Source organism: Pelobates fuscus, chromosome 3 (assembly GCF_036172605.1).
Source record: "Pelobates fuscus isolate aPelFus1 chromosome 3, aPelFus1.pri, whole genome shotgun sequence".
Taxonomy (NCBI): domain Eukaryota; kingdom Metazoa; phylum Chordata; class Amphibia; order Anura; family Pelobatidae; genus Pelobates; species Pelobates fuscus.
In genome coordinates, this window is record NC_086319.1 from 326,028,605 (window position 1) to 326,052,868 (window position 24,264).

The window sequence follows — 24,264 nt, forward strand, 5'->3', positions numbered from 1 at the left end:
AAAGTTTAATCCAAAAACAAACCAACTTTATTTATTTGTTAGGAAATGGCTGAGCCAGTCCTTGTCTTTTAATGTTTCTGTATAAACTAGTTAGTAAATAATTTGAAACATATATTACCATGTCTAGTTGTTGTGCTGGCCACAGATTTATTGAACATTAAAGGGACACTATAGTCACCAGAACAGCTTATTGTAGTTGTTCTGGTGAGTATAATATTTTCCTGCTCTTCAGAAAAAAAGCAGTGTTTACATTGCCCCCTAGCGACACCTCCAGTGACTACTCCCCCGATGGCCACTGGTTCCCTGCCACTACCGTTCAACGTCTCCTCGCTTTGCATAGATACAATGCATCTCTATGAGGAGGTGCTGATTGGTCAAGCAGATGTTTGGCTTCCCCCCTGTCCCATCTCCTTGCCAATTTCTGCCAATTCAATGGTTTCCCTATGGAAAAGCATTGGATTGTTGAACTTATTTAATTCTGATGATGTCAGCAAGGAGGTGGGGCGTGGCCAGCACACCCACGCGGGGCTGGAAGTAAGGTAAGTTTTCCTACCTTTTTTAAGGGGTTTAAGGAGGGCAAGCCACCTAAATGGTGGTTTTAACACTTTAGGGTCAAGAAGACATGCTCGTGTTCCTGACCCTATAGTGTTCCTTTAATTCACACTTATTCCTTGTATTGCATCCTTTAATCTTAGCTGAAAGTAGAGCTTTCGGAGATTGCGTAAATAAGTAGGAGTACATTGCAATTCTGTCCAACTGCAACTGCATTTTGGTAATCTTCACATTTTGTTAGTTATTTGTCTGCCATGTTGTACAAAAACAGATCTCCATGTAACCCATGCAAGAGTTTTGAGCATTTTCTGTTTAACGAAAATGGCAATAGATTTCATTGTTTGGGCTGTTGATTCTCGTCTAAGAATGAATGTGTTATTATATTATGGTAGTTACCATTGACTACTGTGCTCGCCACAGGTTTTAAAATGTTTTTATTTTATTTTTTTGAGGTATCTGGAGTTTGACGTGACCTTGCCTGTTTGTTCAATGTCAGTTTTACATGGTAGACAGATGGCCATTAAACCCAATGTGAGTCTTTTCTGCTAATGCATCATCAATGACTCATTTTGTCGAAGTCTACAAAGTAGCCCTGCTATCTTAACTGTCATTTTTCCTTGGTTTCTGTATACATGGTATGTTGGGGGAGATAATAGAGAAGCTTGTGGTGTCAATGTTTCTGCACATATATCAGACACAGCTGCACTGTCTGCTTCTCCACAGACTGCAAGTCACTTTAAACCGTTTGAAGGCCAGAGTAGTATATTGGTGTCAATTTATTGACATTCTGGGGGTCTATAGGCATTAATTTCCTCTAGAATACCAGTGAAACAGGACTACAGGGAAAATAATAGAACAGAGGAACCCCATTAATTTGTAACTACTGATTGTCCTGGATTTGTCTTATTAGTCCCCCCCCCCCCCCCCAAAAAAAAAAAGTAGGTTAAAACAAAACACAACTTTAAATGTGACACAAAAATGCAGTTGTGACTAAACCTGATTGTCTGTCTGCCAGCAGACTCAGGGATTTAAATGCAGATGGCTAATATAAAGCCAAAACCAGGGGAAGCTTTCAGTGTCCTGTAAGATTTCTTTATTGTTCCATTCTGGGGTTAACACTGTCGACCTCCCGAAGACATCTGGCAGAAGCCGTGGGTGTTGGCTGTGGCAGATTCTAGGTTCGTACCAGTCTCTACAAGGGAGCTGTCACGCCTCTGATTTATCATTCCGTAATGTCACGGGATGTTGAAACTGTGGCTAGAATGTGAAATACCAAAAAACATGAAGATTATGATTTAGTGTCTGGGGAGGATCACTTTGGCCTCTCTGTTCACAACTTGTAAACCCAGGGCATGTGCATTCCTAAACCTGCTGTATAAAACTTAAACGTAATATACGGAGGGGCATATCTTCCGATTCTCCCTAAAATTGTCTATGATATCTCTCTGTATTTTCTGTCTGTTTGTTCCTTCTGTCGGTTTCAAGTTAAAACGAATGTATAAGATTTAAAATAATATAAGTACATAGTATGACTGTATATATGTCACAGGTGTCTGATTATGGGGATCTGTGAACACCTTAAACTGTAGCGTATCCCAGTGAGTGTGTCAATGCTGAGCGAGAGGAAAATTAATTGTAGCTGTGCTTGTAAAAACCCATGTAATTAGAATGTCCCTAGGCTTGAACTATGCACATGCTAGATTTGCAATAATAGACAACTTAACTGAAAACCGAAAGCCTTGACCTAGTCGGAGAATGCACTTGAGAAGCGGAAACAAAGAATAAATCTCAACATAATTTTCTTGAGAACTGTTATGCAATACAATATGGATTGGTAGAATTTCCCCGTCTGGTTATGTTAAAGCATTTACCCAAAGGTAGTGTGGGAAAAACGCAAACATACATGCAACGTAAATATAGTATGTGTACACCATCATTAACACAAACCTATAAACTCACATAAGGCTCGGCCACTCCGTACTACTGGAATATGTGGCAGTTGTCTTGCTTCAAATGATAGAATGTTACCAATTAAATTGAATACATAGGAGCAAATAAGTCGGTACGGCAAAGATTGCAATGTGAAGTAGAAATAAATATTCAAATGTTGAGCAAACCGATCCTCAAATGTGAAACAGGCGTGGAAAATCCCCAGTAAAGATATATGATAAAATGGATGAGCGAATATCTTGACAATATTACATATATTCAGCAGGAGACCAGCATACGATGAAACAAACTATAATCTTAAAATGAAAAGAAACCGCATATAATCCATACAGGTTTCTCCTGCATTGGAACCCTTATCAATGTGACGTGGCAATTTGAGAACAGGGCTATCATAATCGTGTGTGTGTGTGTGTGTGTGTTTATGATCCTGAAGAAAGTCCTCTTAGAAGGACTGAAACGTTGATCTTTTAAATGACTCTACAATAAACTTTGGACTTTTATACCAAAAAAACTTGAGTGCAGCCATCTACTTGAATTTTCTATATATATAATCTATCACAGATAATGGCACTCACCCTTACTAATATATTGAATAGTAGAGATGCCCTGGTGCAATCTCATGCTAATAAATAATTGTTTTGAAAAAAGATGCACTCTTCGGTCTATTTGAAAGTATTAATGTTCTTTAATCCATAGAAAATTTACAGGTTGCTTGATCAACGTTTCGACACGTTCGGGTCTTCCTCAGGATCCATAATATATATATATATATATATATATATATATATTATTTTTGTAAAACAAATCTTCATATTGGTATTGTACTTTTGGATATACAAAGTTGTTAAAGTTGAATCAATGTGTTTGTATATATAGAATTGATACTGTGCCTTGTTTGTATTTGATAGATACAATGATTTTATTCTGGCATTTTTAAATAATTTTATTAGAGCTGTATTAACTGTGTGAAAGATGAACTATTATTATTGCAAGCTTTCTAAATCTTTATATTTTAAGATGCAGCAAAATGGCTGGACATGACCGAATGCATTTGCATATGTTTAAATTTTAACGTAGAAACTCTACAAGGAAATGATGAAGGTAGCCGCAACTCTTATACTTGGATCTATACAAAGTGAAGGGCAATATAATCTTTCCATTCACTTTGCTGTACAGGTAGCAAGCAGCTTGCTTTAACTTCTGCTAAGATGGTAGGCTTTGCAGGCCTGCACAACCTGCAGCCCCCCGGATGTTTTGACCTACAACTTCCATGATTACCTGGCTTTGTTTAGAGTCATGGGTGTTGTAGTTCAACACATCTGGTGGGCCTCATGTTGTGCATGTAAAGGCCTGCATCTCCATGTAGGCTGCTTTATGGAATATTGCATGTGTTTTACAGCAATATAATAAAATGTATACTCCCTTATCTAGGAGATAGTGACCAAGTATTTCCACAAAATTTAAATTCCCACATACACATAAACTTTCCAAACTGCTGTGTAGAGTGTATCTCCACTTTCTTTAGTTGTTAAAGTGGAACGGTTACTTTTATAGTTCGTGTAGGACTTATTTGTTACTGTAGAACTCACCTAAAAGGTTTGCCTTGACGTGGCAGGTGAGCTTACACTAGAATGGCCATTGGAGTGATACTAAACAAAACTCCAGTTATTTAAATATGCATAGGGATTTGGGATAGTGCACTAGTAACTTTTTGTTTTTCTTTGACTATTAATTTTTTTTCTCCATTTTTTTTTTTTCCAAATCTTGGTTTCCTTCTATTCTACTTAAGAATTAGTAAGGAACAGTCTTTCTGTAGACCATGGTCGGTCGTAAAGAGTGGACCTTATGCAACCATCTTGTTCCTTTTTCTATGCCGTCTCCCCCAAAATCCATTACTCTTACTTTTAGTGGCTCTGTCCACCTTGTGCTCTGATGATACTTCCCTCTTCATGGATGCATCAACGATCTAGAGCGGTGATGGCGAACATTTTTGAGCCCGAGTGCCCAAACCGCAATACAACCCAACTTTTTTTCCTCAGAGTGCCAACACTGCAATTACACCTGAATACTTAGGTTTAGAAAAAAACAACTCAAACAGTTGTCCGAACTAATTGACAAAAAAATTGTTTTAAAAGAAGAAAAGAAGAAAAGACATATTGGCAGGGGAGGGGTAGTAGTTCAATAAGTGCAGTTATGTTGGGGATTAAAGCTTTAGTGGGGGGACTGGGGACAGTATTTTGGGCAAATACACACATCATGAAACACACTCAAAAACACTGAGCCACATAAACAACCACAGGCACAATCTCACACATTAACAGACATTCTCACACACTCAGCAAAAAAGTGTTTTGTTTTTTTTTGGGGGGGGGGGGGGGGGCGGGTTTGCCACCCAGTCTCTTACCTTTAGGAACACTAGGGTGGATCCACATTCCCCTAGTGTCCAGTGTGGGCTACTGCAGTGCACCTCTGAGGGAGCTCGAGCCGGAATGACGTCACATTCCGTCTCCTGGGACCTCTACAGGGCGCGTGAGGGAGCTATACACGTAGTGCTTATATGGAGCTCACCTGCTGGCCATACAACTCCTATCACCAAATAGTGCTGAAACTTGGTGCTGAGCAGCATATTTCAAGTAGCTGCTCGGCTCCAAGAGAGAGCACACACAGTACTGCGCTTTGATAAGGCTGAGGAGACCCTCACCTAGCGCAGTACCACAGGACCTTGAAGGGCATCATATTTGGAGGGGCCCCCCACAACTCCACTGCCCCAGGGGCGTCCCCCACCTTCTGGCGCCTGGGTGCGGTGCACCCACCCAGGAACGACCCTGCTACTCTGCATTGTCGCCGGGGGGCCTAAGGCTGCTGACCGGCGCCAGCAGAGCCCTCCGGCAACCTATGGCTGCGTGCCCACAGAGAGGGCTCGGCGTGCTATAGGTTTGCCATCGCTGGTCTAGAGCAAGCTCAGCATAGTCTGTCACTGCACATGCTCTAATCTCTTTAATGTGTTGTTTTCTGTCTACCACCGTCTTCCAAGAGATCCCAAAGATGCTGGCAGTGCATGTTGAAAGAATGGCAAAATAAAGTTACGGGCACCAACCATTTAAAATGGTGTTGCCAGTGTGCTAAGCAAAACCAAAACTGTTACCTACACACAATCCCAAATCCCCATGTAGCTAAAGTCTGTCATAAAGCATGGATCAATAAATACAGCTTTGACAACTATATGGGGAAAAAATGAGGCGTGAGAATTGGTTAAAAGTGACGATTGGAAATAAATGGCAGAGCTGTATAAGTTGAAGTTGTACACAACAACGTACAACACAAAATGACTGTAGTAGTCCGTGCCTAACTCGTTGTAGATGTAGGATTGTGTCTATAGTGGCATATGACTAAAGGGACAACCAAACTGGTAGGTAATGCTTAAAAAATTTTTTTTTTTTTTTAATCTGTCAAGCCCACCCATATTCCTGACCTTTGACCCCCAATTCTGTCTGAGAACCATATCAGGTTTTCCAATATATGCAAGTCCACATGGACAATTACTTTCATAGACCACAAACTCTTTCAGACAGGAAATCCTATGTCTGATAAATTGCTGCCCTGTCAAAGGATGGGTACAACTGTTTCTGCATCCTGTGACTGCATAACACACAGTACATGGATAGCAGCTATGATTTTAATATTCATACTATTTTTATGTATGTATTGCGTTTTTGTTTTTTTTGTGCCTGGATTAGCTCATATATAAGACTTTATTTTCAGTGACGTGTATGGAGAAGATATGCAGCTACATTTTGTAGAATACCTGCTTAGTAGAAGCAGTTCCTTTTGTTTCTTATAACTATGCTTGGATGCACTGTAAATGATTTAAAAAAAACAAAAAAAAAAAACAATTTATATCTGTTGAGTTGTAATCCCAGATTGAGTACCCTAAGGTTCTTCACCTATTGCTTTTCACAGCCCATTCCTGTGGCCAATAAGATGTCATATCTTTCATTGTGTACATCTGCTAACAATTTGGTAATCATAATGTTCTGTCTAATTGTATATTTGGAGAGACACAGTATCCAGGTATTAAAGGAGGTAAAAAAAATTACCCTTCTGGGCATTAATTAGGATCCCCCCCAATATAAACCTGCAAAAGAAACTGTTAACTTACCTGGAATCCAGAGCCAGGAGAAGCGACCCTTGTTGGGTTCCACGCCCAACGTAACCGCCTCGCTCTCTGTGGTGCAGTCAAAGAGACGCATTTGATTGGATCTTTTCACTGACTCTGAGCCGGGTAAAGGATGGGAGGTGGAGAAGGGGATTCCATATGTTAAAATAGGAGTAAGATTCACTGGAGGGAGACACAGAGAGGGGGACACTTAAGTGATCTCTTGCAGGAATGCTGCCTTCAAGGAAGAAGTTCATTACATCTGTTAGGCCCAGGTGGGTGCCAGTGCGCTGACAATAGCCATAAGTTTTGCAAATAATTTACATTAAGCTGAAATGCTGCACACACGGACTCATACCACTATAACCACTTCTTAAACGTTACGTAGTTGGGGTAACCCTTTTAGCTACCTGTTTTTTAATGCATTATATGTGAGCTATCTGCAGCTGCAGGAAGACCAGAAAGGCTTTCCAACAGTCAGAAGCATCTCTTTGTCATGTATGGGGCCATTTTTTATTGTATTTTATTTTTTATCTCATAAACCACTGTCCAGCTAAGATGTATATAATAAGGATTTAATTCCCAAGTTGCATTTCCATATAACAAATGGATTCTACGCAAACAATTTTTTTTTTTTTTTTTCATGTTGCTTCAGTCTGTTTATACACAGTACAATGGTACAAAGTTGTCTAGCAGATTAGACTTTTAACAAAGCCTCTCTTTAATGGGACACTTCACTACCCATATACAAAATAAATCACTGTTTAGTAGATGTGCCCCAATATAACCCCAGTATATCAAACTGCTTGCAGTAGCTGCGGATCTCCTTACATCCTGGTAGTTTAGGTTATTGGAGATAAACTCAAGAGACTGCAATTGCTCAGAGCACCTGTCTTGCAAATCATTTTTTATAGAGCTATATTGGGAAGTCTGTGATTGGACAGCCACAGACAGTCTGGGTGGGGCTAAAGTGGGAGGTCTTGCAAGGGTTTCAGACAAGAGATCTGCAGCTTTTGCAAGTTATTAGATATACTCACAAAAATAGCAATACCACACTCAAAAGAACTTAATATAATGAAAAGAGATAGCTGTTCCCATCTCCGATCCAGTACCAGCACCTTATTTAGTCTACCTCCATAAAAAAGAAAGCGGCTTGATCCTCCTTTTCCTATAGAACACTGCAATTATGGAACGACCTCCCGCACACTTGCAAATCTTCCCCAGGCCTAAAATACTTGAACCCCTTAAGGACGGCGGGTGTGCTTTGCCATCCTTGGGGAACCAGCTCTGAACGCCGGCGGGCGGCATAGTATGTCCCGCCGTCCAGGGGACTTACCTGCTCGTTAGCAATCCCTCGGCGATTGCGATGTGGGGGCTTGCCTGGCCTCCCAGGCAGTCCCCCTTCATCTGATCCGGCCCTCCTGGGCCATGTCATCACGAGGTCTTTGTGAGGACCTCACGATCACATGGACGGAATAGCTGTCCATAGCAGTACAAGCAGGGGGAGTACCTGGAATGACAGGTATGTATTTTATTGCAGTGAAAGCTAACCGTGTTATGACATTCACAGTTAAAATATCATGCAAAACTAAAAAAATAACAATTTCTTAATTTCTCCCTTTTTAAAAAATATCTTCTTCCTATTAAATTATGTTTCATAGCTAAATATGTGATGTTACATGAAAGCCATATTTCTCCTGAATAAAATGATATATAATAAGTGTGGGTGCACTTAATATGAAAGAGGTGAACAGACCTTTAGTCAAATTCCAAGTTTTGTTTACGTTTTATTTTGATCAAAACGTGTACGTTTGGCTCAGTCCTTAAGGGGTTAAGAGATCCCTCTCTACCTATCTCAAAACATAATGCACCTGTCATGGTTCATTATATATTTCTTACCTATTCTATGTTAAATTTTGTATATATTGTTTTTGTATTTTATTGTACCCTATTGTATCAATGCAATGTTTTGTGGACCCAGGACATACTTAACAACGAGAGAAATCTCAATGTATCCTTCCTGGTAAAAAATAAAATAAAATAAAAAAATGTATATATATTTTTAAAATTCTTTATTTTTGGTGCAGAATAGTACAAGCTTGACCTGTCATGCCACAACAGCAGAATCAGATCTTTTCGGTCACAATACAATAAAACGGTTTCATGGCATATGGATATATTGCACATTTTTGTATTAATAATAAACATGTTCATTTTATATGAGCTTAGAACTGCACATTTTTAATATTAATCAGGCTAAAGTAAGTTGGTGTAAGTGAGGGTGTGTCAGTATATTAGATGGCTAGAAGAATTAAGGCAAATAACGACAACAAAGAGAAATAAACTCAGCAGCAGTTTGGTCGAGCAGTCCTTTCGGCCCGATCTCTTGTTTCCCCTTCAGTCTCGGGTGTCCGTTGGGTGCCGGTTAGCCCTTTGTGCTTTGAATGCGGTGGAGGGTGGAGTGGTGGTTCCGGCAGGCCGGAACGGTCTTACTTTAGCCATGTTCTGAGATGTGAGGGGGTTTTTGTCTCAGAGCTTGGGTGTTTTTTTTCCGAGTGTGGCGGCAGTCCTAGTGTTGTCCAGTCCATTTCCGATGCGTCGGTTATGCAGGTTGTTGCGCCACCATGCGTGACGACCAGGCTTCTGGGGAATGCCCATCGGTATGGGGTGGAGTGTTGGCGGAGTGTGATGGTCAGCGGTTTAAACAGGCTTCTCCAAATTAGAGTAGGCCTGGGCAGGTCCTGGTAGAAAGACAAAGTGGCCTTTTCCAAGCGGTGAGTGGCTATTCCTCTCACTGCGGCCTTGAAGGTTAGTTGTGCCAACCGTGTCTAGAGCTGTAATGACATCCCATGGGGAGTCTGCTGGAGCTCTGGTGGCTCTCGGGATGCGGTAGACCCGTCGATCACGGCTAGTTTTGTCAAGTGTGGCGTGAGTAGGGAGGTAAGAAGTCTCCTGGTGAATTGTGTTAGGTCTCCGGGATTCCCGGTATCTTTACGGTCCGGCTCCAGTGCTGATCCTCCAGTGCATCCAGGCGGCTGGTAAGCAGAGACTGGTTGCGTTGGAGCTCTGTGTTTAGTGCTTCTGTCTGTATGCATCGTACGGTGAGGCTCTGCGAGTCCTCCTCCATTGTCTTGACTTGCCCTTCCACAGTGTGTATTTCCTCCCGCAGTGCGGCTAAGTCTGCAGCAAACAACGTGCGGAGAAGGGCTTTTATATCTCCCCTCGTCCAGCTCATCCATCGCTGGTTCCTCTGGAGGAAGCCGAGGTCGTGTCGCCATGATATTTTGGCGTGGTGAGGCCTGAGGCCTTTGCGGTTTCACGGTTCCCTGGTGTTTGGATTTCTTCTCCATCTTGTATTATCTTGATGGTGGTCGAAATTGGTGTGTTTTTGGATAATAAAATTGCTTATTTCAGGCTTGTTTTAGCCAGGGCCGGACTGGCCCACCGGGATACCGGGAAATTTCCCGTTGCGCCGTCGGCACCTGGGGCCGGGCAGACACCTGGGTCTGCTGGCGGCCTCTGGGGGTCTGGTACTGGTGGCCGCCTGGGGAGGTCTGCTGGCGGCCTCTGGGGGTCTGGGACTGGCGGCCGCTGGGGGAGCAGGCTGTTCTGTCTCTGCTCTCCCGCCCCAGCGTGCCGCTTAATGAGACCGCGGCCAGAATATGACGTCATATTCTGGCGCCGGTCTCATGCAGCAGCGCGCGAGGGCGGGGGAGCAGAGACAGAACAGCCTGCTCCCCCAGCGGCCGCCAGTACCAGACCCCCAGCGGCCGCCAGCAGACCTCCCCCAGCGGCCGCCAGACTCCAGCACAAGTTCCCCAGCGGCCACCAGCACAGACAGCCGTCTGCACTGCACGACCCCCTGGCAGGTAGTAGTAATGTGTGTTATGGTGTGTCTGTCTGTATGGTGTGTGTGTCTGTATGGTCTGTCTGTATGGTGTGTGTGTGTGTCTGTCTGTGTCATGGTGTCTGTCTGTATGGTGTGTGCGTGTGTGTCTGTCTGTATGGTGTGTGTGTGTGTCTGTCTGTATGTGGTTGTGTGTTTCTGTCATGGTGTGTGTGTCTGTCTGTGTCATGGTGTCTGTCTGTATGGTGTGTCTGTCTGTCTGTCTGTATGGTGTGTGTGTGTCTGTCTGTGTCATGGTGTCTGTCTGTATGGTGTGTGCGTGTGTGTCTGTCTGTATGGTGTGTGTGTCTGTCTGTCATGGTGTGTGTGTCTGTCTGTCATGGTGTGTGTGTCTGTCTGTCATGTTGTGTGTGTCTGTCCGTCATGGTGTGTGTGTCTGTCCGTCATGGTGTGTGTCCGTCTGTCCGTCATGGTGTGTGTCTGTCTGTCCGTCATGGTGAGTGTGTCTGTCTGTCCGTCATGGGGTGGGTGTCTGTCTGTCTGTCCGTCATGGGGTGTGTGTCTGTCTGTCCGTCATGGGGTGTGTATCATGGTATATGTGTGTGTGTCATGGTGTGTGTGTGTGTCATGGTGTGTGTGTGTGTGTGCGTCTGTCTGTGTCATGGTGTGTGTGTCATGGTATATGTGTGTGTGTGTGTCATGGTGTGTGTGTGGGTCAGTCTGTGTCATGGCCTGTGATGGTGTGTGTGTGTGTGTGTGTGTGTGTGTGTGTCATGGTATATGTGTGTTTCTGTGTCTGTCATGGTGTATATGTGTGTTTAAAAATAGTGTTTTTGCTCACCTTTTTTTCCCCCACGCAGCGTGCTGGTCTCCCCTCGCCTGGCCCTGCCTCTATGGCTAAGATCATCAAGCTTGATGATCTCAGCCAATCCAATGCTTTGCCATAGGATTGGCTGCAAAACGCTACACCAATCAGCATCTCCTCATAGAGATGTATTGAATCAATGTATCTCTATGGGGAACGTTCAGCGCCTCCAGAGTGTGGAGGCCCTGAATGTAGGTGCAATGACACAGGAAGCACCTATAGTGACCGTCTGAGTAACTGTCACTAGCGGTGTCACTTTGAAGCAATGTAAACACTGCCTTTTCTCGGAAAAGTTAGTGTTTACGTTGAAAAGCCTGTAGAGACATGCTATAGATACCAGTACCACGACATTAAGCTGTGTGTGTGTGTGTGTGTGCACGTCTGCTAGTGAGTGAGCGAGCTTGCTTGCATGTGTGTGCCTGCTAGTGAGTGAGCTTGTGTTTTTATGTAAGTGAGCTGATGTATATCAGTGAGATTCTTTGTCTATGAGGCTGTGTATCAATGAGCTTGTGTGTGTCATTGAGATGTCAGTGTCTGCATGTGAGTATGCTTACTGTATAATTAAACATTTTACTCTGAAAGGACCAATATTTTATATTAGAAAAAGCAATATATATATATATATATATATATATATATATATATATATTACTCAATCATCTGTCATCTGGGTTGGCAAGACATAGCCTTACATATTACATGCGACAATATATTGCGCAGTGACTTATGGGGCTGGCATAACATTTTTTTACAGGGCTGCTTTGTATCCCCAGTCCGGCCCTGGTTTTAGCGGAGCTCTGCTGGCACATGTCTGCTCTGGTTGGCTGCAGGCTCCACCCCCTGGTAAAATATTTTATTAATAAATAAATATCTGGAGAACATGTATTCGTGTAGTGCAGATTTCTTACAATATTGTGAACATGGTATGTCAACCATAATAAGCATCAGTGATAGGAGTTGTAACGAACACATCTCTGCTCAGGGCATCAAAAAATTAAAACTGGGAACTCCTAAACCGTGTTCCCAGATATATTCCAATTAAAAAAAAAAAAAAAAGGGCATGTATGTTCTAGGGGTATATCTACTAAACTGAATTCTAATTTATTTTTTCTTTTGTATTTGTACAGGAGTATGTCAAACTCCTGTACCTGGACAAGCTAAGTGTTCTAATGGTCATTTCACGGAACACGTTGCATAACCAGCTTAGTTTGCTTACACTCCCTTGGGACAGAGGGGTATCTGGAAATACAAATGTTTAAAAAAGGATAGTGTAGTACATAATGACAAAAAAAAATGGGATTCATTCGTACAGTGTCCTTAAACCTAAACATTCATTAAATAGACAGATGGACAGAAAATGTTTAATCTCTAATAAAATCAAAAATGGCATATGTGAATAGCAGCGTTAAAGAGGCAAGGAACTAAACCTGGCGTTCTGTTTTAAGCTTTTCCAGGATTGAATTTAAAATTGCTCTTTAAACCAGAGCTAATTGGATGCGGAGCATTGAATTTTGTTGTCTGGAAATTGTAGCATTAGTCAGGAGTTCAACATTCTTCTTTGTCGGGGTCAATGATACAAGATCGTCTGCAGTATATACTATATTTGTAGTTTTCCATTACTTTTTAATTATGGTTAGTCTTGAAGTTAGCTTGCATGAGATGTCAATCTGATTAAATAAACCAAATGGCTACATTTGCTGCTGAATTTCCTTGGTGGCTACTTTGTGCAGTAATTTATCTCACAAATTGGTATTTCAGGTTCTGTCATGCTATTCTGCAAGGAAGTCAGTTGAGGTTTGCAACATTTCTAGAAAATAGGGCTTCCTCCCCATATGCCATCTACTACAAATACACATTCAGATGAGACCGTAGCAGGTTGTTGAAAATTTCAATTGTTATACAGGGTACCTTTTTAACCCCTTAAGGACACAACTTCTGTAATAAAAGGAAATCATGACGGAATATTTCAGTAGACTGCAATTCTCAATTATCCCGAACTATAGGTAATTAAGTAGGCAACAAACTGGTTTTATAGCTGTAGTATTTGGCCTAAAAGCTGTAATTCTCCTGTTTAGGGAATAAACAGGAGAATTATTTATTTATTTATAAAATATTTTACCAGAAAGGATACATTGAGATTTCTCCCGTTTTAAAATATTTCCTGGGTTCATAAAACATTGCATTGATACAGTAGGGTACAATAAAATACAAAACCATATTAATTACAATTTAAATTACACTATTATTTACAAACGTATACATTGTCTGGAATTAAAAAAAAATAATTTCACAATGTAGGCCAATACCGCCAAACTGAAAACAACATACCTTGGGAGTCTCAGTTTGTAATTTTTTGGCCTAAAATTTGGATTCTGGTATGTTTTAATGGAACGCTCCATAAAAAAGAGGGCAATTTAGTAGATATACCCCACAGAAAATCTGCATGTACCGGTAAATTTTTTGCATGTTTACTTGGGGGTATATGCAATCTAGTATCTACTACCCCTCTGTACTGGAAAATATTTCCTGTACTGTCCATTTAGACCTATGAATGAGCTGCAGTAAAGCTCATTAGAAGGCTTGGCAATTGGGCAACTGTCTGCCTCTTGAGCTCAGCTCCACACAGCTAAACTACTTACTATGCATGTTTTGTATTGGGATTATATATAATAGCAGCTTGCTAAAACTGCGCATCTCTTGTCTGAAGCCTTTGCAAACTCTCTGCTTCTAACCCCGTCCAGACTTTCTGTGGCTTCAAAAGTCAGGTGCTTGGGGCAGTTGCCTTCTCTTGAGTTTAACTTAACTGAGCTAAACAAACCAGGAAGTAACTAGACCTGTTGTCTGATTGACAGTTAGTTTATAAAAGTGATAAAAGTGGAGATTTCTACTGAAATTTGCAATTTCAGAAAGTGGCGGGTGGGGGGAGGGGGTGGTTAGAGGTTTCATTATTCACACAAAGAGTCAAGACTTGACATGCTAGTAACATTTTAAATTTTTATAATTTTTTTTGTGAGTTATAATATATATTTTCATTTTATTTTTTTAGTTGTCATTTTGTTTTCTAAGTAAAACTTTTTTTTTTTTTACTATTTTTACAAAAAGAATGGCATGAATCCATTGTAAAGTTGTAAATCTGTCTGAGACACCGGACCTCTCACAACAGAGCAAGATGATCAAAACTATTCTGCAATAATGATGAATGAAGAAGTGTTTTTAAGGTATAATCATAGCAGATCCCTGAGCGTCTGACTTGTAGTAACCACCATACAGAATGAAGAGCAGGCTGCTGTTAGCACACTGTCCATCACAACTGTTTACTTTTATAATGACAGCTTAACACATCTGGACTGCATACTGCTTTTTGATCTGGACTAGCAGATGCTGTCCACTAGTATCAATGACAAAACCATGCTCCGGGTGAGAAGTTCAAAGTACAATATCTGAAGCCCATTCTCCCACTGATATAAATAAATATTTATTTATCCCTCTTCTCCCCTTTCTTTGCTTACCAAAAGCCTTCATTTTTTTTTTTTTTTTTTTTTATTGCTCACTTTCATTTACTTGTTACATCATAAAATGTTTATTATGCACTGCATGAGATTATCATTGTATTACTTGGATCTGTGGTGTATTATAATACTATTAACTGCAATGATTTTGTCATTCATGAGCTAGTCACTAGTCTGATCTAAAAATGCTTTGTGCATTTTTTTTTGTAAAACTTTTTTTTTTTTTTAAGTAAGCTTTTAACTCATGCAGAATTAGTGGCGGGGAAACCTTTCAATTCAGCGGTGTTGGAAATGCAGGTTTATTTTTGCCAGTCTGATCTAATACTTATGAGTACACTGCAAACTGTTTAGTGGATAGAGTTCAGATACTGCTATCTGATACAAAGTAAATTTTGTCTCTGTGAAAACTTGCATGATAGGACATCTCTTCTGCTTACTGTCACAGACTGTTTATTTGATCACAGATGTTGATTGATGTAACTTTGGCTTGAGTGGCCTTTTGGCAAAGGTGGAACAGGTGTGTGTATGTGTCCCATACTGTAGCTCAGGCAAGCTCTGTCACATCACACTGAGGTCATTGTTTAACACTGGCATTCCTGCAGAGACGGGAACGGGATGCTTTAAGCATGGAGCATGACATCTGGGGAATGGATTTCAGGTGAGAGATTGGAACCATGTTGTTCAAAGACAGGACTCTGCATCTGCATGTTCTATTTATTTAGCAGGCATTGGCGCTCTTTAGTTCTTCTCCAACAATGTGTTGAAAAGTTTTGTCACTCTTTCAGTAACTCTTACACATTCTTATTTTTTTTCTTTTTATCTAGAAGCACGGTAAAGTGTTGAGCCTTCTGGAATATGTAACCCTTTTCTATAGAGATGCTAACAGAATGCATCCAGATTGTAATGGTGTTATTTTAAAACTTTCCACTTATTCCAAATATTGTGAATTCTGTCCTTGTGTGTTTAGTCGCAATGTAAATAGAAATGGCCAGCAGGCTACCTTTCTCTGAAGTTATATCAATGTGTTGTAGGTAATGTCAAACATTTTCTTAATTGGATATATGTGAACTGATTATTATAATACTTTCTAATATTTACATAATACTTGTAACTACTGAACTGCGATGCTTATGTCATACAGAGAGCTCTCTGAAAGCTGTAGTGGAGGCAGGGAGTGGCGCCTGGTGGACGCTGGTCAGACAACAAACGGTTTGTCTTCTTGGCTGCTGTAGTGGTTATGGTAATTGGACTGTTCCTTAAATTTTCTGTAGGAATGAAATTGAATTTTCTGGTTTAATGATTTAAACAATCAATAATTAGAATTTTGTGTAAAGGAACATTTTGAACAATAAAAATCCCTTATTTTAATAAAGTGGTTTTGGTTCAGAGGTAATGCTCCTTTTGTTGGTAATGTAAACACTGCCATTACTATGAAACAGCAATGCTTTACATTTCGCCTAGTGCCTAGTGGCTTCAGACTGCTTATTGAGAAAAATTAATAAAAAATGTACATGTGTATATTTCTTAAAAGAAGGCCAGTAACAACAGATGAAAGTGTCGTGGTGCCCAGAGTGTTCCTTTAATATTGATTAACTTGCTTTAAGTCCATACTACACATGACCAATGTCATTGTCAGGAGATTGCAGAAACCTGGAGGCGCTAAACGTTTCCCATAGAGATGCGTTGATTCAATGCATCTCAAGCGGAAATACCGACTTGTAGTTCCTTTTGTTAAGGCACTCGATTGGCTGAGATAATTAAGATTGATTATCTCAGCCATGGAGGCGGGGCCAGCTGTGGTGAGACTGGCAAGGCGTGGGGAAAAAGGTGCTGGTCACCTAAACATGCGCGCGCACACACACAGTCACTGATTGGACACACACTGACAGACACACACACTCACTGGCAGACTTTGAATTTAATTAAGTCCATCCAGCCTACCTACCTTTGGGAGAGCTGGAGTGGATACTTTACTTGAGGTTCCGTGGGGCTGCTCTGATCCTTTCATCGTCTTGCTCTGCTCCCTCACGCACTGTTTAGTGATGCCTGGTGTCGGAGTGACGTCCTATTCAGGCTCTCTGCATCACTACAGGGCCCTCAAAAGAGTAATGCAGGAAAATTTCATTCCCTCGCCGCCCGCCTCTGATGTGAACAGCTGCCCGCCTCCATTGTCCCTCAGCTGGGGCCGCCTTTTTCATAGACTTTCGCCTGGGCTGAACAGACTGACAAACACCCAGGTGCCAAGACCGCATTTCTAGGCGCCCTGGCACCTGGAATTTGTTGAGCCCTGGTCTAAACCTTTAGACCAAAATAACCAAACTTCCCCCTAAAGTCAATTTGTCCTTAAAATTTAAAAATGAATTTGTCAGGTCTCTACCTTTCCTGGTTTCATTTATAAAAACCTAGTAGTATAGTAGTATAGACAGTACATATGCAACAGAATAGACTAAGATTATTTCCCCCCCTAGGACCATCAATCTGTTCATGTTCCATGAAAAATGAATAGTAATAAAATAGTAGTAGTTATGAATAGTAAATCATATATAAAGGAGGAAAGAATCTGGCACGTCTAGATTTAATAAATGAGCTAGACAGAACAGATCTGTTCTCTTGTAAGCCAATGACTAAAACCCTAAGGTTAAGTGTAAAGCTTGACCCTAACAATAATAATATTTTTCTAGTCTTTTATAATAATAATACAATTAGATCATCACCTGCTTTTTACCGGAAATTACTTTGTGCTTTACATTATTTCCACTCTTTCACAATTTGGGGTAAGTGAAAATGTGAAAACACATTGGCTTAAATTTCTTTTTCAAAAAGAGACAGATCATGGCAATTAGAACCTTGGCATTTGCATTGTGCAACAGTCATGATCAAGTAGATTAGAATTCATCTGTACAGAAATGAAAGTGTTAACATTATTAAAGATAAGGTCAGCGTGCAGTGCCAATGAATGGTGCTGACACTGTCCGCATACTGTGGGGAGTGAAGGAATGAATACCTCATGTAACCCAGAGATTATACCTAGTACATGGTGGTACTCCTTAAATAAACTTTTTTTTTTTTTTCTTTTTTCTTAGGTATGTTTGGAGATCTGCCTTATGTTTAAGTGAGCCAGAGACATTTACAGATGGTACAAGTCATGCAGCGTTCATTAACTCCTTCACTGCAGATCATGAATTTCCAGTAAGAACAGGTTTGTAAAGAAGAGACCAACCTTTTAGCAGCTGGTCAGTTACAGAATGTCAACAAATTCTATCATTTCTTTTACAATCCGTAATATTTACTAAAGTGTGAATTGTCAGGAATCTAAAGAAACTCTTAAATTTAAGAGCAGTATAGTTAAGCTGGGAAAATTCTCCAAGTTGGCTTTGCTATAAGTTTGGCTATGTTTGGCAAAAATGTGACATTCACAAGTGTTTTTACTTAATTAATAAATAATCAATGTAAATAATACGACACAAATGGCTGTAGAGAGGGAAGTGTAATAGGGTTATAATCGGCTGTAAACGACCAAGTTATGGAAAGTGCAATACGGATTAACTGTTGTTGGTGCACTAGTTACTATGCATTAAAGGAACACAACAGGCACCCAGACCACTTTGCCTCATCGAATTAGTCTGGGTGAAGTGCCCCTGTCCCCTTAGCCCTGCAATGTGAAGCATTGCAGGGATAAGACAATCTCTAGTGACTGACTTCCAGACAGCCACTTGATCCAGTTCAAGCATGTTCACTTTGTTTAACTCCATGAAACGATGTTGGACCAGCGTCTTTCAAATACACACAGGAAAGCATTGGTTCAATTTCCTATAGGGAAGGTCTAATGCACATGTGGTACTCGCTGCACATGCACTGGATTCCCCCTTTCGCCATTGTCGCAGAAGGAGGAAATCGATCCAGCACCAAGGGACCTCGGTGCTTGAAAGAGATACGAGTTTATTCACTGGGTGGAGGGCCGTGGAGGCACAGAGACTCTGTAGCTTTAGGAATACAATTTAACATTCCTAGTGCTTTAACCCCTTAAGGACCAAACTTTTGGAATAAAAGGGAATTATGACATGTCACACATGTCATGTGTCCTTAAGGGGTTAATGTGCCCTATAAATTGATTTTTATTTTTTTTTAAATTTTAATTTGTAGAGGCTGAAAACTGGGGAAAAGTCTGATATGGTCTATAAAACTGGCACAGAAGTCCCGTAAACACTATTTGTAGAGCAGAAGCCATTTGAAGGTTGTTGGACGTTGTTTTGTGGAAACCGCATTTGCAATAGGCACGAAAAAAGATCAGGAGAAGATGGATGCATAGGAGGGTCATCAGCATGTAGATGGTACTAAAACATGGAGCTAGTTATTTCATTGTCAAGGGATGCAGCGTAATGTGACAACAGAAGAAATAGTCTAACATCTGTCCCCAAGCAACACAAACAGAAGTAGTTATTAGATATCAGTATTTGAACAGAATAAGGTAATCCCAAAATCCTGTACATTCATTAGTCTTGGAGGACTTGCTTTAAAATCCCTCATTCAGATTAGTCTAGGCTTGCATGAAAAAGGATAACGCTTAAAAGTATGCATAATATTCATGCACAGTTGTTGTTCATATTGTGTTTTATTTGTTTGTGTAATGTTTAGTTTTGTATTCAGACTGTGATACCTTTTTTATTTTATTTGTTTCCTTCTTTCTTTTATGGGAAATAAATAGAATTCTTGTTTTGTTCCAAAATGGGAGGATCATTTTGTTACACTAAGCTTGTTAAGTGACAGTGATATGATTTTCTCAGTAACATTTGAATGTCTGGATTAGGTCACTTAACTCCTTTATAGTTTAACCAGCCACAACTTGTACTGCAGTGACACACATCTGCTGACTCGAAGGATCAGCGCTTTAAGCTTGAGGCTGACTGGTGGGCCATGCTTGAAAGACTTTTGGCATGTGCTGGTGCCTGCATTTTTCACCCTTGACTTAAAGCATATGCTTCATACAATTGAGACAGTGTTAGCGTGTGGGTCCCAGGCAGCTTCCTACACATCTGGCAGAGCTTGGCCCTCCCTCCAGGTGAATCATCTCTCCTGGGAGGGTGGCTTGCAGCGCTGTGGCATCTGTAGAGTGGCAGGAAGTGTCTGAATTCATCTGAAAGTGATTTTTATCACCACATGCTTTTCCAATTTCATCAGGCCCCGTTCTGCTCCATTCCAAGTGACATGATCAAATGCGGCAAAAAAAACAAAAGATTGATTTATAAAGAACTTCCCTTTGACCCTAAACTTCAGAAAATACCAACATTTCAAACAAAGTGTAAAAAGTTTTATTTCTAATAAAGAAAAGGGAGGAGGGGATTAGAGAGAATATTTATGCAGTTATTTTTTTTTGTTTTTTTTTTCCTTTTCTTTTCATGAGCTCTTAAAACTGGTCTGACGTCTCCCTGACGTTGCTTTCAAGTCCTCCAGCTCTCCGTTTTTTTTTGGTTTTTTTGAGGCCTCGGGATATATTGGTAGCCGATATGTCATGGAATGGAATGTTCTGATCTGAGGCAGGTCGTTTTGCAGTTTTAACAGGATGAAAAGGGAAAATCTGGGCTTTTCCTCTCCTGTGCAGTTAACTGCAGTAAAAGTGTATTTCCGAGTGGTTCTTGGAGTCATTTTGTAGGTAAATTTGGAGCAGTTGCTGTGAAATCCAGTGAAATGCTTCTGCTGACTCAGTTAGTAGTGTCTTGCCCCAGAAATTGTTTAGTTCCTCCTTGATAAAAATTGGCCATTATAACTATATGACATGTTTTGAGACCTTTACATAAAAAAATAAAAATAAACATTGATTTTGAAAGTCTCTCCTATTCTGGTAGTTAATCTAATTGACCATTTGTATGAAAAACAAACAGCTGGGAGTCCTGTCCTCTTTAATCTAGCAGGGTGAATCTCATTATTTGAGCTGACAGTCTCAGCATGTACTGCGAGCCCTGAACTCCAATCTAAATCTGTCATGCATAGACATATATGATTAACAATGCTTGTACTTATTAGAAATCTGGTAAGCGTTTGTACCGGACAGCGCTTACCACCTCTTTTAACTGTATCAACGTTTTTAAACAAAATAAATATTTTGATTTTAAAACTATCAGTTCTAGAATGCTTAGGTCTATATTGTAGTCCATGATATGTTAATTTATATACAGTAGAATATGGAAAATGCCCAACTTTATCAGATTTACAAGAAGCTTCTTGTGGCTTTTTTTTCCTGATTTGAACATTGAGATGGCTAATATTATATGTCAGAGAAATCATACCAATTACTGTTCCTACTAAACCAAATTTGATTTAACCCGATTTGTTCCTATCAAAAGTGCATGATTCACGGTGCTTGCTTGACATATGTAGTAACCATTATACTAGTCTACAACAGAGATGGTTGACTCAGAAAATAACTAAAAGTTCCATGATCCTTCACCAGCAGATCTACAACAGCAGGTGGTCGGATTTTGGCAAACATATTTTCTAAACCTGGACTGTACAATCTGTGTGCCCTAAAGTACAGATTGTAAAGCTTTTCGTTTGACCCAAGAAATTATAAGAATAAGATAATATTGATAATATTATAATATAACTGTGATGAATTAACCGTTTCAAAACCAAACTTTGGAAGAATGCCTTCCAGGATCGTATGGTATGTAATGTTGGTGGGTCTTTTGTTGCCACTAAGAAGTTTAACAACAAAAAATAGATGGTTGGCGTGTGTGTGTGTGTGTGTGTGTGTGTATATAAAAAGTCATAAGGGTCTATGGCTATGCCAATGAATATGGAATATTTTCTATAACACACATCCTATTTTTTACAAAATGCACAAAAAACATGTCACTCATCCTAGACAAAAGCAAGCTTTTTTTAAAAAAAAGGTAGGGTGAAAATGTGAGATTTGACTAGGCCATGCAGATGTCAGACAATCACAGTTCCTGTTCAGATACTAATGGAATATAATGTGAATGAAATGTGTATTCCCCATACATGCTTGGTTCTATTGTCTTTAAATCCTTGGGGAGAACAGGAGAGGGGGAGACATAAACTGGTGCAATTGGAAACTTACTCATGTAACCTCCTTCATTAGGGAGTTGCTGATGGGAGCTGTCACTCAGCAGCTGTAAGCCCACTGCTCACACTGAGCCACCTGTACATGCAGCTAAAGGAACTGAACTTGAAGTCTACCCATTAACTAGAGAGGAGGGGTGTGGGTGTTCTGGAATTCCATGTCATTGTTAGAATATTCAGCAAAATGTTTCGGTTATGCATACAGTAATTTAGACAGGCCTACAACAAGAGATTTGTTTGAAATAAGAAGCAATAGAAATATCCATTCTGCTGAGTAGGGAAGTGTAGGTCTCATCCTATTGGGGTTTGTAGCATATCTCCGTCTTTAATTTATAAATAAAAAGATTTTTTTGAAGTCAAATACGAGATGGCAGTGCCAATGTATGCAAATGTATTTACACTGTTGAATTGTTCAGAATATACACTGATCAGCTTCATTAAAGCCACCTGCCTAATATCGTGTAGGTTCCACTCATGCTCCAAAACCGCTCTGATGCGTCGAGTCATGGACTCCACAAGATCTCTGAACATGTCATGTGGTATCTGGCACCAAGATTTTAGCAGCAAATCCTTAAGTCCTGCAAGGTGGGGCCTCCTTGGATCAGATTTTAAATTCCAGCACATCCCACAGATGTTCAGTCGGATTGAGATCTGGGGAATTAGGAGGTTGAGGCAACATCTTGAACGCTTGCCCTGTTTTTCAAACCATTCCTGAACAATTTTTGCAGTTTGTAGGGTGCATTATCTTGCTGCAACAGGCTATTGCCATCAGGGAACACCATTACCTATACTGCAACAATCTCTAGGTAGGTGATACGTTTTAAGTAACATCCACATGAATTTCAGGAACCAGTGTTTCCCAGCAGAAGATTGTCTAAAGAATAACACTGCTTCTGCTGGCCTACCTTCTTCCCATAGTGCTGCCATCCTTTCCACAGGTAAATGTCGAACATGCACCCAGGCATCAACCTGATCTAAAAGAAAATGTGATTTATCAGACCTTCTTACATTGCTCCATGTTCCAGTTCTGATGCTCATGTCCTCGTTGAAGGTGCTTTTGACAGTGGACAAGGGTCATCATAGGCACTCTGATGGTTTGCGGCAACACAGCCCCAGTTTGAAGCACGGTGTTCTGACACCTTTTCTGTTCATGGCCAGCATTCGGCAATTTGAGCTACAGTGACTCTGTGATTGAACTAGACGGGCTAGCCTTCTCTCCTAATGTGTGTCAATGAGCCTTGGACGACTTTTGGTAGGTACTAAACAATGTGTGTGTGTGTACCCCAGAAGACTTGCCGTTTTGCAGATGCTCTGACCAGTTATCTAGCCATCACTATTTCGCCTGCCCGTTTTTCCTGCTTTCAACACATTAAATTCAACAACGGACTCTTCACTGGCTGCCTAATCTATCCCATCCCTAGACAGGTGCCATTCTAACAGTATAATCAATGTTATTCACTTCACCTGTCAGTGTTTTAAATGTTGTGGCTCATCTATGTATGTATGTGTGTGTGTGTGTGTGTGTATATATATATATATATATCGCCATTTATTTGTAATTGTAACCAATATTTTTAATTTTTCCTCTATTGTATTTTTATGGTTTATTTAAAGATTATCATATATGGAAAAAAATAAAGCTTGTGTTCTCTTAATGTGGTCACAGTCCACAAGACACCTTTATTCATGGGATAAAGAGGTAAAACTAACAGGAGAATTTCCTGTGTGGCGGCCACTTTCTGCCACTTTCAGAGTTGGCAAAACTTTATAGCGTTCAATTCAATTAGATGTGTTCTCTATTTTAATTTTTAATCTTCTATTCATGGATCTTACAACCTGATTGCCCAAAATCTGTTCAGGAAGGATAGTGACTTGGGCTAGTAACACACCTTTCGGTGGTTTCCAGTTATGTCTTGACAGGTTTCTTACCCCTAGGATGGAGGGCAGCACTATATACATGCACCACCACAATTTAGAAACCATACAAATGTGAATGAAATCAAAGAGACAAAATAACACTGCAATCATAGCATTGCAAGTAAATTAATCTCTTACTGAGAGATACCTACATGTTCAACATGGTTTAGTTCCACATTTAACCAGCACTGTCACCTCCTAAAAAATGCATTTCATAAAGATAAAGGCTGTGTTGAATTTCATTCTAATGCAGTCAAAAGATAGAAGACAAAGTAGGGACTAGTTTATCTTATGGCAAATGCATAACTTGACAAAAGGTTGAGTTACCGCTGTCAAGTTGTGTCACTTCCTATTGCGACGGCTGTGAGAATAAGCATTATCACGCTCA